The sequence below is a fragment of the Xenopus tropicalis genome, chromosome 2, assembly GCF_000004195.4.
Source record: "Xenopus tropicalis strain Nigerian chromosome 2, UCB_Xtro_10.0, whole genome shotgun sequence".
In the NCBI taxonomy this organism is placed as follows: domain Eukaryota; kingdom Metazoa; phylum Chordata; class Amphibia; order Anura; family Pipidae; genus Xenopus; species Xenopus tropicalis.
In genome coordinates, this window is record NC_030678.2 from 164731243 (window position 1) to 164746088 (window position 14846).

General features: G+C 39.1%; 1 long non-coding RNA gene across 1 annotated transcript; it reads left to right on the forward strand.

The window, feature by feature from the left end:
* Positions 1-9663: 9663 nt before the first annotated feature.
* LOC116408907 lies at positions 9664-12795 on the forward strand. Its single transcript, XR_004221413.1, has 4 exons — positions 9664-10089; positions 10329-11171; positions 11634-12247; positions 12710-12795. It is a non-coding gene; the product is annotated as an uncharacterized LOC116408907 (long non-coding RNA).
* Positions 12796-14846: the final 2051 nt, after the last annotated feature.

The following is a 14846-nucleotide window of genomic DNA, read 5'->3' on the forward strand; positions in this document are numbered from 1 at the left end:
TAACAGAGAATCCAGAGCTGTAATGTGGTTCCCGTGATATGAGAGGGAAATCTGAAGTAAGAGAGTGAAATGCATTTAAAGTGCAGGGAATAAGAATATAAGACACTAAGTCCATTCAACTTCTTTCACGTTATGGGGGTTTTCAACTCCATGTAACACACACGACTCTCAGTTTGAGGTTTTTGGGGTCATTTAGAGATAAGTCACAGCTCTTCACTCCTAGATTATAGGCTTCTAATGTATTTGTTATTGTGCTTCCCAAATAGAATCAGTATCAGGGGTGGATGGAGAGACAGCAGAAATATCTGAATGATCTGCAACTGGAATTACTATCATGTGCCCCTGTGTACATTCTTCTCTAATAGTTGTCTTTTCCCCATATTTTAATATCCAGGCCGACATCTGGTCTCTGGGAATTGCGGCCATCTATATGGCTGAAGGGCATCTCCGTAAGTAAACCCTAGTGTGTGTGTGTATTATACTGCAGAACTGTTAGTAGAAAGGTATGATTGTCATGTTGTAACATAGATTACTATTAAGTAATAGGGGGTAGAGTTACTAAAAATTGATTTTGCATTATTCATAATACACAATTTTTCAAGGCAAAACAATCCAATATTCTTCAAACATAAAAAAGTCACCAGCTGGCAAGCTTCTGTATATGTCAATAGGGTGATATTATTAGAATGTTTAACAAGGACTATCAGCCAGATAGATTACACAGGGGTTTATACAGGGCACTTGGCTTTGCTCATTCTATTAACATATTTTAAATGCATGAACTCTGAAAAATTACATATTACATAACATGACAATTACAATTTTGACCCAATTTCTTTATTCCAGGAGTGAAAACTTCCATTTCTTTATTAATGAATGTCTGCAGACGAATCCAGCGAGAAGACCATCTGCAAGGCAGCTACTGACAGACCCATTCATTGCAGAGCTCAGGGATGAAAGGGGTGTAAAGAGGAGCCTCACGCAATATATGCAGAGGGGTAGGGGAACCCCTCATTCTCATTATAGTTCCCTTGATGTATAGACTATAACCACCTACCGCTCTTCTTCATATAATCATTCTATAAGTGAAGCCGCCAGTAATAAAGACTTGTATTAGGGCAGAGGTCACTGAACTAGGCCAAATCTAGGGGAGACATGGGTGAAGGTGGTTTAAGAAACAGCTTTATTCACAATTGTCCTATCTACTCACATACAGACCCATACTGATCTATCTATCCACTCACATACAGACCCACACTGACCTATCTATCCACTCACATACAGACCCATACTGACCTATCTATCCACTCACATACAGACCCATACTGACCTATCTATCCACTCACATACAGACCCACACTGACGTATCTATCCACTCACATACAGACCCACAATGACCTATCTATCCACTCACATACAGACCCACAATGACCTATCTATCCACTCACATACAGACCCATACTGACCTATCTATCCACTCACATACAGACCCATACTGACCTATCTATCCACTCACATACAGACCCACACTGACCTATCTATCCACTCACATACAGACCCATACTGACCTATCTATCTACTCACATACAGACCTACACTGACCTATCTATCCACTCACATACAGACCCATACTGACCTATCTATCCACTCACATACAGACCCATACTGACCTATCTATCCACTCACATACAGACCCACACTGACCTATCTATCCACTCACATACAGACCCATACTGACCTATCTATCCTCTCACATACAGACCCATACTGACCTATCTATCCACTCACATACAGACCCACACTGACCTATCTATACACTCACATACAGACCCACACTGACCTATCTATCCACTCACATACAGACCCACACTGACCTATCTATCCACTCACATACAGACCCATACTGACCTATCTATCCACTCACATACAGACCCATACTGACCTATCTATCTTTACACTCATATATATAAAATATATATACCAACATCAATACTAACTGTAGATATTAGTATCACAATAGCCTTGGCTACTATGCTTGTTCAAGAACTCATCCAGGCCCCTCTTAGGCATTAACAGAATCTGCCATTACAACATCACTAGGAAGGGCATTCCCCAACCTCACTGCCCTCACCGTGAGAAACCCCCTACGCTGCTTCAAAAAGTTCTGTTCCTCTAATCTAAACGGGGGCCTCTGGTGCGTTGATTGTTTTATGGGAAAACCCCCCCATCTGCCTATAATCCCCTCTAATGTACTTGAACAGAGTAATCATGTCCTCTCACAAGCCGGGGAAAACAACCCCAACCCTGACAGTCTAACCTCATATTTTAACCCACCCATCCCCTTTACCAGTTTAGTTGCAGTCTCTGCACTCTCTTCAGCTCATTAATATCCTTTTTAAGGACTGGAACCCAAAACTGCCCCCCATACTCAAGGTGAGGCCTTACCAGGGACCTATAAAGAGGCAAAATTATGTTTTCATCCCTTGCATCAATGCCCTTTTTATACAAGACAGCACTTTATTTGCTTTAGTAGCCACAGAATGATATTGGAATTAGACAACTTGTTGTCTACAAAAATCCCCAGAACCCCAAATCGCTTAGAAAAGCACAAGCAACCTGCTCCGCTATAGGGCGAAGAAGTGTGGAGAGTGTAAAACTGTAGGAGGAGTAGGGCACTGTAGGGCATGTGTGTAGCAGGGAGTATACTAAGCAAAACGTATGTGCATTGGGCTTCCCATTGACTCCAATGCGATTCAGCAAATTGCAAATTTTGACACAAAGCAAAACATGGCAGATTAACTTAAAACTTTCAGCAAATCTTGAAATCAAGGGAAAATGTTTCATTGGTAGTCCCAGGGTGTTGGGCAGCAGCTCCGATTGGCTCAGTCTTTGTCAGGGACTGATGTGAGTAGAGCTCATTTTGTTCAGATAAAAACATAGATAAAAATAATCATTTTAATATTGGTACAGTGCGGCTTTAGTGGCGCTAATGATGTAAATATGTTGGAATGATTATAATAATACTAATTACAGAGATTTTGATTTTGAAGGGGGGTGTTGCACTTGTTCCTACACACAATAATTGTGCCATTCCCTATCCTGATATTTTATATATTTAATAGTGGGGCATTCTCTATGCTGATATTTTATATATTTAATAGTGGGGCATTCCCTATTCTGATATTTTATATATTTAATAGTGGGGCATTCCCTATTCTGATATTTTATATATTTAATAGTGGGGCATTCCCTATTCTGATATTTTATATATTTAATAGTGGGGCATTCCCTATTCTGATATTTTATATATTTAATAGTGGGGCATTCCCTATTCTGATATTTTATATATTTAATAGTGGGGCATTCTCTATGCTGATATTTTATATATTTAATAGTGGGGCATTCCCTATTCTGATATTTTATATATTTAATAGTGGGGCATTCTCTATTCTGATATTTTATATATTTAATAGTGGGGCATTCCCTATGCTGATATTTTATATATTTAATAGTGGGGCATTCCCTATTCTGATATTTTATATATTTAATAGTGGGGCATTCCCTATTCTGATATTTTATATATTTAATAGTGGGGCATTCTCTATTCTGATATTTTATATATTTAATAGTGGGGCATTCTCTATGCTGTTATTTTATATATTTAATAGTGGGGCATTCTCTATGCTGATATTTTATATATTTAATAGTGGGGCATTCTCTATGCTGATTTAATCTGCATCCTATAATGGCAGCAATTCCTATACTCATGTTATGCACATAGAATAACAGCTCGTTCTCTATGGATACTTGTGCGCTAAAATACATTTAAATATTGAAACTATAGGATTGTTGTGCAATTAGCAGAGATTCCTGCTAACTCAGTGAGTATCAGGTACAGGGCAACTCTGCATTCCCTATACACATATACATTACATACAATAATGGGCGAGTCTCTGTACCATTCCTTATAAAAATATATTATACATGTTGTAACGGTCCCATTCCCTATACTGGATACACAATAAACACGTGCTCGTCACGGCAACAAAACCCCCTGCATTTTATTGGAAAATGGCTGAATCCAACAGTCATTATCTGAGCTGCTGATACAGATTTCCCGCCTCTGGCTGCTCCTGTGATGTAACGGTATGTGAATCTCTCAGTGGCAGTTATTCTTTGTCAGGCAACTGAGGTGAGTAGAGCTGTTTTGGTTCAGGGGAAAACATGGATAAAAATAATCATTTTAATGCTGGTTTGTTGCGGCCTTAGCGCCAGTAATGATGTTGTAATTATGTTAGAATGTGTGAAAGTACAGGAAAATTGATTTTGCTCCTACATGCCATTATTATATGGGGTTTTCAGATCTTTCCATAATTTGAATCTCAACAGTCTACTTAACCATTATTTAACCATTAAATAAACCCAATAGGGCTGTTCTGCCCCCAATAAGGGGTAATTATATCTTAGTTGGGATCAAGTACAGGTACTGTTTTATTATTACAGAGAAAAGGGAATCATTTAACCATTAAATAAACCCAATAGGATTGCTTTGCCCCCAATAAGGGGTAATTATATCTTAGTTGGGATCAAGTACAGGTACTATTTTATTATTACAGAGAAAAGGGAATCATTTAACCATGAAATAAACCCAATAGGGCTGTTCTGCCCCAATAAGGGGTAATTATATCTTAGTTGGGATCAAGTACAGGTACTGTTTTATTATTACAGAGAAAAGGGAATCATTTAACCATTAAATAAACCCAATCGGATTGCTTTGCCCCCAATAAGGGGTAATTATATCTTAGTTGGGATCAAGTACAGGTACTGTTTTATTATTACAGAGAAAAGTGAATCATTTAACCATTAAATAAACCCAATAGGATTGCTTTGCCCCCAATAAGGGGTAATTATATCTTAGTTGGGATCAAGTACAGGTACTGTTTTATTATTACAGAGAAAAGGGAATCATTTAAACATGAAATAAACCCAATAGGACTGTTCTGCCCCCAATAAGGGGTAATTATATCTTAGTTGGGATCAAGTACAGGTACTGTTTTATTATTACAGAGAAAAGGGAATCATTTAACCATTAAATAAACCCAATAGGACTGTTCTGCCCCCAATAAGGGGTAATTATATCTTAGTTGGGATCACGTACAGGTACTGTTTTATTATTATATAGAAAGAGGGAATCATTTTTAAAAATTAGAAATATTTGATTAACATGGAGTCTATGGAAGATGCCTTCCTGTACTTTCTGGAATGGGTTTCCGGATAATGGTTCCTATACCTGTACCTTATATATATACATGTACATATACATAGAAGACAGAATTTGGATTACTAAAATGATGTTTCTTTTTGTGTCTTTAGAAGGATATTACAGAGATGAGCGCTTTTAGAGCTTTCCGGAAACAATTGCGGAAATCTTTCCGCAATTGTTTCCTTTTTTCTTGCCTTCGCAAGGTAAGGACTTCATTTTCTCTACTGTAACATGTTATATTTCATTCTGTGGGTAACGTCACCGAGGGACAAACTTGTCCTTAAACTCAGTGATGAGCAAATTTATTCACCAGGCACGGATCCACAGCTAATTTCCCCACAAAAATTAGCGGTCGTGTCATAAAAGGCGTGGTCACATCAATATAGGCGCAGTCACATCAATATAGGCGCGGTCACATCAATATAGGCGCGGTCACATCAATATAGGCGCGGTCACATCAATATAGGCGCGGTCACATCAATATAGGTGCAGTCAAATCAATATAGGCGCGGTTACATTAAAAAGGGTCACGTAAAATAAGAGGCATGGCACCCGCGTTTCGCAAATTTTTCCATAGTTTTGCTAATTTTTCGCCAAAGCGAAATGTGACAGATTCGCTCGTAACTAGTGATGATCTCTAAAGATTGTTCTGTTTGTGACCAATGGAAATGGAACCTGAGTTCCTGATACTGAACAGATACCAAATACCTCAAATTTGTCATTTTAGCATCATTTTTAATGTGTAGCAAAAACTCAAATTCCGTAAACAGTTAAAATCTTGACTAGGACAGCCGCCATTAACTCCTACATGCCCTTGCAGGCTTTTACATGGCAGCTTTTTACAACTGAGTTTTTTGGGTTTTGTTTTTTTTGTTTTTTAAATGTGCATTTTTTAAAAACAATATTTAAATTTGTTGTTTTCAGTGTAAATAAACTTAATAAAAATAGTAACGCTGATAGTAAGCCCCTGACTGCGCCTGATTATATGTGTGTATTGTGCTGCCAACATCACTGCTGCAGTTGCAGAATGAGCCCTATCTGTTATATGAGTCAGTACAGGGGATACACTGGGTTACATTGGTTTTTGCACCAAATTCTCAAAGGGGAGGTTCATCTTGACATTAAAGGAGAAGGAAAGGCTAAGTCACTTGGGGGGGCTAAAATGTTAGGCAGGAAGGAGGAAGCGCTGTAGGTACCCCGGGCTGGTGCTGTTCTCTCCCAACAGGGGCACCAGCCCGGGGTAAAAGGTAAGCGATTCAAGTCACTTGGGGGTGCCTAACATTTTGGCACCCCCAAGTGACTTTGCCTTTCTTTCTCCTTTAACTTGTTATAGAATGGCCAATTCTCAGCAACTTTTCAATTGGTCTTCATTGTTTATTTTTTTATAGTTTTTCATTTATTTGCCCTTTTCTTCTAACTCTGTAGCTTTCAAATGGGGGTCACTGACCCCGGCAGCCTTAAAACGATTGCTCTTTGAAGCTACAATTTTACTGTTATTGCTGCATTTTTTATTCAGGTCCTCTCCTATTCATGTACCAGTCTCACATTTAAACCACTCCCTGGTTGCTAAGGTAATATGGACCCTAGCAACCAGATATCTGCCAAAACAGAAATCAGGAGAGATGCTGAACAAAAATTAAAATAATTGAATAACTACAAATAATAAAAAATGAAGACCAAGTGCCCAAATGTGGGTGGGGCTACAAACAGCCAATCAGATGTCACCCATCAATTTTCAACGGGAGAATGTAACCTGATTCCATTCTCACACATTTAACACCAGTGTCCCCAAACTTATCACAGCTGGTACTGGGGCACTAAAGTTAAAGGTTAGAAAAAGTAGGTGGAGCCACCAACTGCCAATCAGATGTCGCTCATTGAGTTTCAGCTGGGAAATTTAAATTGCTGCCATTCTGACACTATTAAACCAGGGTCCTCAAACTTTGCCCAATGTGGAGCCAATCAGATTTCGGATCAGTTTAATGATGGTTTTTCTATTTGCTCATGTGTTTTTTGTGATAAGACTTTTTTCTTTTTCTTCATTAGAAAAGAACAGATCATTCCATCAGAGAATCTGTTGTGGTAAGCAGAGAAGGATTGTGCAACATTGTTTCCCAAACACCATTTTCCCAACTATTTGTGTTATCAAAGCCATGTTATTCCCTTGCCTATAGATTTATATGCACAAAGGCCTTGATGAAGCTGCACCAATATATATATATATATATACATATATCCAGTTCTTACTGGTCGAGTAGAAAACAACTAGATAAAAGCCAATTTATTTATAGTTGGCCACACACCCTCTCTTTTGAATAAAAATAATGTTTCAATGACAGCTGCAGTATCATCCTTTACCAGCCCCATAGATGACCCATATAATAAATGTATTATTGTTATTGTTAAATCCCTTTTCTTTGTTGATGATGGAATCTACTTTCTCTCTCCTGGCAAAGGGATAGCCTTTGGCCTTTGCATTATCATCACAATAAATCTGACCCTGCATTTATTTTACATGACACTTTAATTCCATAAAGTAATGCCAACTTTTTATCACTCAAACAGGAGGAGCCCACTATAGAGCCCAATAACATCATCTGCCTGGTAAGTAGTAAAGGAGTTGGTATCATACAGTCCGTATATTATTAGCTCTCCTTAAGTGTTGTGTTGCCTTTAACTGTCCCATTGCCCAGTAACATTTTGCCTCTCGGGCCTTTTTACTATTATTACTATCATTACCAAAGATCTGTTCTCTTAGGCAGTGGTTATTAGATTAGATTCCTTCAGTTTGGGCCCCATAGCCAAGTTCCGAGCCCTTTCTAGTGTGGAAGCTACACAAATTTTTAAGCATATTTTTAACATAAGCGCTGTTAGCTTGATCCGTGGCTCTCTGTGATCTATTGTCTTCTCTTAACCAGGTACCTTCTGTTGGTTCCAGCAATTCTATCTGCCAAGTAAGTACCAAAGCAATATAAATAAAGCCCCAGTCCCTGAATATTACATCTCACTTTTTTTCACTATATTCACAAAGCTGAGTTGGTTTGATCACTTTTATCTCTTAACCAGGAACCAGCAGAAGCCCCTGGCTATAACACCTGCCAGGTAAGTAGTAACATAAAATGGTTTGATTTTCTGAAGTCGAGAGACTTTGCTTTAGACAAGGTGCATTTTAGATACTGAACTACACGGTGATAGGAAGTTGATCAGATAACTTATTTTATCCTATTTAGGAGGAGCGACCAGAGCAGAATCTGGAGTCAGGCACGGACATCTGCCAGGTAAATACAAGAGAGGGGGAGCAGGGGCAAATAAAAATCACCCTATATTACATGCAAGATTGTGTTTTAGCTTCTTTACAACAGAAATCATTCATTGTGCAACATCTTTTTTCCAATTTCTTCACCAGGAGACTCCAGTTACCCCTGATATGGACATCTGTCAGGTAAGAAGAAATAATATGTTCACAATACAAAAAAATATTTTTAAATCATATAAAACCCAGATTCATTATGGGGGGGCAATTAGTAAGGCACCACTGACTTTGGTGCTGGTGAGTCTGTCCCACCTCATGTTCTTAATCCAGGAGTTACCTCCATCCTCAGGCTGATGGTAACGACAAGGTTTCCCTATTGGCCACCACGAATATATACAGTGAACTTGTGCCTAACAAATTGAGTAAATGCAATATTTTAACTCTGAGTTGGAACTGTAGGAAAAAACATGGTAAATTCATTACCGTATACAACTGGCATTGCCTCACTTGTTGCTTTACAAGGTTTATTTTTTTCAGCCATTGTATTACTTTGAGCCTTACAGTATTGGTTCTGACCATTTTTCAGGAGGAAGAGCAGCCAGTACAGCAGGAGAGCACCAACACCAGCCCCTGCCACTTCCAGGTAAGCAGAAAATAACAAATGAATGAAAATTATTTATTTTATCATATTCTCTGCTGAACTGAGCTGATCTTACAACATAACCTTTTCTCTGTTAACCAGAACACCTTGGAAGTATGTACTGGCCCTCACACCGAGACCCGTGAGGTAACTAGCAAAGAATTGTACAGTTTCCCAATGTTTTTAAAAGCGCTTAGTTTCTCTTTAAGCCACAGGGTTCATGAATAATCTCTGTAAGGGATAAAGATAATATTTACCCAACAGTATAGCTTATTTACAAAGTGCTAACTTGCTCAAATGCAGTTGCCCATACTGACCAATCAGCATCTGTTTCTTTTAAATTTTTACCTTGTACAAGTTAAAACATAGATATGATTTGTTGCTAAGGTTAAAACATACAATACATACAATTCAGTCCATATATTAGTAAATTAGTACCACTGTGTCACTTTGGGATATGCAGACAGAAGGGCTCATTTACAAGTGTAATTTGGGGCTGAGCAAAAATGGGCGCAGTTGTTGCACAAACTAAAGCCATTTATTAGAGGTAATAGTATTTTCTTGTCTTTTAACCAGGAATTGCAAATGGAAGCTGAGGTGAGCAGCTCCAAGGTAAGCAGAAAGGGAAACTTTTCCAAACTTTGCAGTGTGTTTTGCTGTAAACTATTTGTGATTTTTTTTCTGCCTCAACCAGCAGGAAGATCTATAATTAAATTAACAGGTTTGTTTTATCACATTCTCTACTGAAATCAGATGATCTTCTAAAATTATGTTTTTTATATTAACTAGGGAACCTTGGAGGTCTGTGATGAACCTCAGCAGGAGACTTGCGAGGAGAGACCTCAGGAGTGTGGCGATTACACCTGCCCGCCTGAGCTCTCTGAGCAAGAGGATCCTCAGCCCATCGAGGAGGATCCGACAGCCTGTAATGAGGTTTGTGCTTAATTATATCTTCTGAAAATCATTTTGTTTCAGGGTTAAACATACACTCACCTTAAGTGATAACTTGCATTATTAACTTCTATAAAGTAACAGCAACTTTATATTGATTGAGCAGAACCGATATACAACTGGCATTGCCTCACTTGCTTTACAAGGTTTATTTTTTTCAACCATTGTATTACTTTGAGCTTTACAGTATTGGTTTGTGACCATTTTTCTGTCTTAACCAGGCTGAAGCACCAACTATGAGGCAGGAGAGCATGGACACCAGCCCCTGCCACTTCCAGGTAAGCAGAAAATAACAAATGAATGAAAAATATTTATTTTATCATATTCTCTTCTGAACTGAGCTGATCTTATAAAATAATATTTTCTGTCTTAACCAGAACATCATGGAAGAAACAGACCCTCACCCCGACACCAGTGAGGTAACTAGCATAGAGTTGTATAGTGTCCCAAATGAGCTTAGTTTCTCTTTAAGCCACAGGGTTCATGAATAATCTCTGTAAAGCATTATGATTATAGCTTATTTACCAACATAGATGCTAATTGTATTACTTTGAGCTTTACAGTATTGGTTTGTTACCATTTTTCTGTCTTAACCAGGCTGAAGCACCAACTATGAGGCAGGAGAGCACGAACACCAGCCCCTGCCACCCTCAGCAGGAGACTTGCGAGGAGAGACCTCAGGAGTGTGGCGATTACACCTGCCCGCCTGAGCTCTCTGAGCAAGAGGATCTTCAGCCCATCGAGGAGGATCCGACAGCCTGTAATGAGGTTTGTGCTTAATTATATCTTCTGAAAGTCATTTTGTTTTAAGATTAAACATACACTCACCTTTAGTGATAACTTGCATTGGATGATAGGCCTTTCATCCCATAAAGTAACAGCAACTTTATATTGATTGAGCAGAACCGATACAATAAAAAGACAACCTTCAACCATTGTATTACTTTGAGCTTTACAGTATTGGTTTGTGACCTTTTTTCTTTTTTAACCAGGCTGAAGAACCAATTATGACGCAGGAGAGCACGAACACCAGCCCCTGCCACCCTCAGCAGGAGACTTGCGAGGTAACCAGCAAGGAATTGTATTATGTATTAACTGTTTTTTCTGAATAACAGTTAAACCCTTTTAAACCTATTTGTGCCCCTGCACAGGACCCCTATCCAAACACATCACCCAAACTCCCATGTAGCCCCCATTCCCCTGACAAATACTTACTAGGATGGTTGGTCACCATGTTTTACCTCTGTTACATCCTCTCAGATCCTCCACAGATCCCATTGCCCTTCTAGAACATTCCCACTGAAACCCAAGGCCCTAGTCAGTTTCACTGTACATATATCTGTGCAATTATCAGAGCAGTGAGGGTTTTAACAGAAAGGCCACAACCGAACATAACAACCATTCACCCCGCTATGTAGCTCTGATCTCTTTCATTTTGGGGGAAATGTAGGAGTCTGGGTCTTGCAGTTCTGCTTTATTCTAATTGGTTCCGCTCATCTAACAACCATTTTTTCCCCCCTAAATAGGAGAGACCTCAGGAGTGTGGCAATTACACCTGCCCGCCTGAGCTCTCTGAGCAAGAGGATCCTCAGCCCATCGAGGAGGATCCAACAGCCTGTAATGAGGTTTGTGCTTAATTATATCTTCTGAAAGTCATTTTGTTTCAAGATTAAACATACGGTCACCTTTAGTGATAACTTGCATTGGATGATAGGCCTTTCATCCCATAAAGTAACTGTTATATTGATTGAGCGGAACCCTGGTGTTACCTCCATCCCCAAGCTGGTGGTAGAGCCAAGGTTTCCCCAGTGACCCCCCCGAATACATGCAGTGGACTTTTGGCAATATTTTGACACTGAGCTGGAATTGTAGAAAATAAAAACCCTGCCTTTAAAATGATGAATTTATTACTACTTTGAATTGACAGGGCCTCAGTTGTTGCTTACAATTTTTATTCCAGATTATTTTTTATTGAGCAGAACCGATACAATAAAAAGACAACTTTCAACCATTGTATTACTTTGAGCTTTACAGTATTGGTTTGTGACCTTTTTTCTGTCTTAACCAGGCTGAAGAACCAATTATGACGCAGGAGAGCACGAACACCAGCCCCTGCCACCCTCAGCAGGAGACTTGCGAGGTAACCAGCAAGGAATTGTATTATGTATTAACTGTTTTTTCTGAATAACAATTAAACCCTTTTAAACCTATTTGTGCCCCTGCACAGGACCCCTATCCAAACACATCACCCAAACTCCCATTTAGCCCCCATTCCCCTGACAAATACTTACTAGGATGGTTGGTCACCATGTTTTACCTCTGTTACATCCTCTCAGATCCTCCACAGATCCCATTGCCCTTCTAGAACATTCCCACTGAAACCCAAGGCCCTAGTCAGTTTCACTGTACATATATCTGTGCAATGATCAGAGCAGTGAGGGTTTTAACAGAAAGGCCACAACCGAACATAACAACCATTCACCCCGCTAATTAGCTCTGATCTCTTTCATTTTGGGGGAAACGTAGGAGTCTGGGTCTTGCAGTTCTGCTTTAATCTAATTGGTTCCGCTCATCTAACAACCATTTTTTCCCCCCTAAATAGGAGAGACCTCAGGAGTGTGGCAATTACACCTGCCCGCCTGAGCTCTCTGAGCAAGAGGATCCTCAGCCCATCGAGGAGCATCCAACAGCCTGTAATGAGGTTTGTGCTTAATTATATCTTCTGAAAGTCATTTTGTTTCAAGATTAAACATACCGTCACCTTTAGTGATAACTTGCATTGGATGATAGGCCTTTCATCCCATAAAGTAACTGTTATATTGATTGAGCGGAACCCTGGTGTTACCTCCATCCCCAAGCTGGTGGTAGCGCCAAGGTTTCCCCAGTGACCCCCCCGAATACATGCAGTGGACTTGTGCCAACTAATATTTGGCAATATTTTGACACTGAGCTGGAATTGTAGAAAAAAAAAACCTGCCTTTAAAATGATAAATTTATTACTACTTTGAATTGACAGGGCCTCAGTTGTTGCTTACAATTTTTATTTCAGATTATTTTTTATTGAGCAGAACCGATACAATAAAAAGACAACTTTCAACCATTGTATTACTTTGAGCTTTACAGTATTGGTTTGTGACCTTTTTTCTGTCTTAACCAGGCTGAAGCACCAACTTTGAGGCAGGAGAGCATGGACACCAGCCCCTGCCACTTCCAGGTAAGCAGAAAATAACAAATGAATGAAAAATATTTATTTTATCATATTCTCTTGTGAACTGAGCTGATCTTATAAAATAATATTTTCTGTCTTAACCAGAACATCATGGAAGAAACAGACCCTCACCCCAACACCTGTGAGGTAACTAGCATAGAGTTGTATAGTGTCCCAAATGAGCTTAGTTTCTCTTTAAGCCACAGGGTTCATGAATAATCTCTGTAAAGCATTATGATTATAGCTTATTTACCAACATAGATGCTAACTTGCTCAAATGCAGTTTCCCAAACTAACCAATCAGCATCTGTTGCTTATCGGTCTTTACCTTGTACAAGTTAGAACACAAATATGTTTTAGTTGTTTAAAATGGAGTCTACGGGCAATGGCCTAACTGCAATTCAGAGATTTTTGGATAATGGGTTTCTGGATAACAGATCCCATAACCAATTTACATAAATGTGGGATATAGATATGATTGACATCCACATATGAATCTGTGCATAGTATAGTTATACCACTACCCCCCACTTACCAGATATGGGTGGGTTTGATCTATTTTCCTCTTAACTTGTTACCATCAGGTGGATTTGGCAATGCTGCCAAAATAAAAAAACTACCACAAAATTAAATAAGTCACCTGAATTTTACATGGAAAATATGTTCACTTTTTCAGAGTTGAGCTGATTTGATAACTTTTATCTTTTAACCAGGAACCTCCAAAAGACCCTGGCTATAACACCTGCCAGGTAAGTAGTAAAGAAACAGACATGGTTTGATTTTCTAAAGTTTATATAATTTGCTTTATACAAGGTCTGTTATAGATACTGAACCACAAAGTCATAGAAAGTTAATCAGATAATGAACTTTATCCCTCTTAGGAGGAGACACCAGGGCAGGACTTGGAGTCGGGCACGGACATCTGCCAGGTAAGCATAAGAGAGGGAGAGCAGGGGCAAATAAGAGAGGGAGAGCAGGGGCAAATAAGAGAGGGAGAGCAGGGGCAAATTAAATTCACTGTACATTTGATGCAACATTGTATTTTAGCTTCTTTAACACAGAAATAATACAATGTTCAACATGTTTTTCTTTCCCTTCCTTAACCAGGAGACTCAAGAGGACCCTGCCCCTGAACTCTGCCAGGTAAGGAGAAATCATATGAGCCTGAGCAGTGGGCCAATTCTGTCTTTAAGGGCTTTCTTTTTCAAGCTAGAGGTTTACGTTTATATAACAACATATTGTATCTCTTTTTTTACTAGGAATTGGACTGGGAATACAATTCCTGGTATGAGCGTTGCATCAGAGAGGAGGCTCTGATGCATATGAGCCAGGAACATCTTCAGGTATTTAATGAGATTTAAGCAGAGATATTACTAAATCTTTACCAATAAACATTTAAAGGGGCAGTATACCTCTTCTACAATCCTTTTGTATAATGAGCTGCTCTCATCTCAAAGCCTAATGATTCAGCTTGGGGAAGAGATTGGTTTGTTTATACAGAGGGTTCCTCAGACAGTTAATCAGATAATGA